The sequence below is a fragment of the Sinocyclocheilus anshuiensis genome, unplaced genomic scaffold, assembly GCF_001515605.1.
Source record: "Sinocyclocheilus anshuiensis isolate Anshui unplaced genomic scaffold, SAMN03320099.WGS_v1.1 scaffold10855, whole genome shotgun sequence".
In the NCBI taxonomy this organism is placed as follows: Eukaryota; Metazoa; Chordata; class Actinopteri; order Cypriniformes; family Cyprinidae; genus Sinocyclocheilus; species Sinocyclocheilus anshuiensis.
In genome coordinates this window covers 30,212-33,644 of record NW_015555073.1, presented here as the reverse complement: position 1 = coordinate 33,644, position 3,433 = coordinate 30,212, and the positions used below count along the sequence as shown (strand labels likewise).

The window sequence follows — 3,433 nt, the reverse complement described above, 5'->3', positions numbered from 1 at the left end:
TGTGTGAGTGAGTGTGAGGGAGAGTGTGTGAGAGTGTGTGTGTGTGTGTGTGTGTGTGTGTGTGCCTGAGGTTCAGTTCAGTCCTGAACAGATCGGGTCGTCTGCTGGGGTGGGGGGGGTATGTTTACACAGCTGCGCTTCACTATAGTAGTGTGTGCGTGAGATAAAGCGAATCAGGTGAAATAGAGCATACGGATCCGCGCTTAAACGAGGGCTCAAATTAATCTCGATCTTTCCGGTCACCGCGTTTGTCCTGTCGTTCAGGTTCACGGTCGGGATCTGACCCATCTGCAGAAGCGAGAGGCCTTCCGTATCCTGGCCAGCTACGAGCAGCCAATCACGCTTCAGATTGAGGGCCGGGGGCGGAGCCTGCAGTACAACAGGACGACGGACTGCAGCACGCAGACGGAGCGACCGTGGGACCCTCTCCGGCCGAATTCATGCACCCTGCCGCGACTGCCTCCCTCGGACAGGTGTGACACACCTGCAGCTCACCGCTGCCCCCTGCAGGACAAACACAGACGTGCACTTAAGAGGCCGTTCACACACGACACAGTCTTTTAATAGTTACTAAGGGCCAGATTTACTAAATTAACATTAAAACCCAGTTCCATAAAAGCACCATTGGTAGGGGAATGTTCTGTGTGTGATTTACTGACAATGCACACATTAAAGGGTTAGTTCACCCAAAAGTGAAAATTCTGTCATTAATGCCTCACCCTCATGTCGGTCCAAACCCCGTAAGACCTTCGTTCATCTTCAGAACACAAATTAAGGTATTTTTGATCAAATCTGAGAGCTCTCTGACCCTCCATAGACAGCAACGGAACTACCATAATCAGGGCACAGAAACGTAGCAAGCGCATCGTTAAAATGTGACATCAGTGATTCAACCGTAATTTTATGAAGCTACGAGTATACTACGCACAAAAAGTATTCTCGTAGCTTTGTGTGTGTGTGTGTGTGTGTGTTCACGTATGCTGGCAGCGGCTGCGTCGCTCCTTCATCATCTTCATCTTCATCAGTGAATTCACAGCATCGGCGCACGATCCTGCTCATCTGTTGCCGTGGTGATGGGCTGTCGGCTGTCAGGGCCGTGGACGGGTGACGGGATGGGGGTGAGTCTGGTGTGTGTGTGTGTGTAAATGCTCACGAGTGTGTGTGTGCTGATGGTGATCAGGAGTGACACTGATGCTGATACACCACGTCTTGTTTCACACACACACACACACACACACACACACACACACACACACACGTGCCGTCTCTCTCCTGTGACTCATGCAGTGATGTGTGTTGGTATGAAGATGTACCATTATTTGCATCATGAGAATAACATGTGCGAGTGAGTGTGTGCGTGCGTGCGTGCGTTACTACGCACAAAAAGTATTCTCGTAGCTTCATAAAATTACGGTTGAACCACTGATGACACATGGACTATTTTAACGATGCGTTAGTAAATCGTGTTGCGTGATTCATTTTAATACTCTCCTCCCTTAAATTTTGCGTCCACGCCTTTTCAACGCTAATTCTTTACCGCGCGTCTTTAGTAAATCTTGACACTACTATTTTAACGCCAAAAGACCGTTTGCGCGGGCGCAAGCTGTTAATAGATCTAGCCCTAAAAATGCTATTCGTCTATTCATTTTATGAGCATTGCGTTTTTGAGATTCTATTAAGTAAAAATTAGTAACTTATTGCATTCGTTTAAATTCTGTTGCTAATTGAAATGAAGAGTGTGTTTTGTGTGAACGACTTTTTAGAGTGCATGCGTAATTATTTTTAACGTGAGAGCAAACGCAGGCATTTTTCACATGAATGTGCAAGGTTTCTGGCGTTCATTCCAAGAACGATAAAAACAATAACTATATTAGTTTTGTCGTCTGCAGCTTTAAATGCTTGAGCTGGATTCTGATTGGCTGTCAGTTGCTTTACCATTCATCATCATTGATGATTCCAATGACATCGTAACTCTGTGTTATTGTTATAGTTGTGGTGTGGACTTCCCTGTTCTCACTGAATTTGAACGATTATTAAAACATAGCTATCGTTATAGTTATCGTCCTTGGTGCAAACTGGCTTTTATTCTATTATAGTTATTTTTCCTGAACAAAAACTGTCCATTATGCTGCTTCAACTAGTACTTGTTATCATATTATTTTCATAACCATAATCAAACTCATTTGTAACCCAAATAGTTTTACCATTTATTGCATGTTTTGTTATTCTTCTAGTTATTTACCTGATGAATCTGAACTCCGTAAACGATTTACTGAGCGCGTGTGATTCAAAACAAGCTTGGCTGATTCGTTAAACGAACTGATTCTCAAGAGCCAAAAACGCAAGGGTTTTTGAAAGTAACACTTGGTCATGTGACCAAAATTTGACCAGTGGGAATGTCCGAGGAGCAGGTCCAGTTATGGATAGGATTTCAAACTCGAAAACACATCTGATGTGTTCCCATCCTTCGTGCTCCGTCAAGAGCCGTCTTTAGCATGTCACGCTAGGTTTTGCATTCACGCGCATGTGAATGCGCACGCAAGCATATTATATCGTTTCATTGCATTTTACAGCTTCATGTGATTAACACACTGCAGAATTCATACAGCAAAGACGTTTGGACAATTGAGATCCCTTCCTTTTTAGAAGAAAACATCAAGGATGCTGTGGCTCCAGACTAAAAACATGACTAGGGAGGCATTAGCTCCTAAAATGAATCATTTAGTTGCCAAATGAACTATTTGCTGCCCAATTCAATAACTGAGAAGAAGTTTTGAGTGCAGAGTCTTACATTAGCTTAAGTCAATATTGTGCATTAGGGACATTTTAGACTAATAAGTGTTGTCTGTTCCAATTTGATGTTGTTCCTACAGATATTTATGAGTGTAATATAGGAGTGTTTGTTGTGTTCTCAGGACGTACTACAATCACTTGACCCTCCCCGGGACCCATAGAGACGGAAGCAGGTTCGAGTACCTACCAAACACGCCCAGAGACCTGGAGCACAGAGGACGACGGGCCTACAATGTAAGATATTAACATGATCGGATTATGATGAGTATCAGCTGTCAATATTGCATGCGTAATATGCATGTAGTTATTGATGGCCAGTGGCTTTCATTATAATAACATACTGTATATACCATATTAATAAAAAACTACATCCATAATGAAATAAATTTTTAATATATTATACTTTTATTTCAGTATGATTGTATTTTTTATGAAAATGAGCTAATTTATAACCGTATCGTTATTAAATGTATATATCATTATAAATTTGCATTAATACGAATATGTTAGTCTACATTATTTTAATAGCTAAATAAAATGAGAAATGATTGGCATTTCTACATACCTGTCTAATTAATTTATATTAAAATAAATTAATAAAAAATATATATTAATACAAAATAATACAATAATAAATAGA

General features: G+C 41.3%; 1 protein-coding gene across 1 annotated transcript in view; it reads left to right on the top strand.

Moving 5' to 3' along the window:
• The first annotated feature begins 444 nt into the window (after positions 1–444).
• LOC107671569 (uncharacterized) overlaps positions 445–3,433 on the top strand; it is a 10,845-nt gene continuing 7,856 nt past the window's right edge. The window contains exons 1-2 of the mRNA XM_016464487.1: positions 445–473; positions 2,916–3,027. The gene's annotated coding sequence lies outside the window, so the exon portion shown is untranslated. The remainder of the gene's footprint in view (positions 474–2,915; positions 3,028–3,433) is intronic.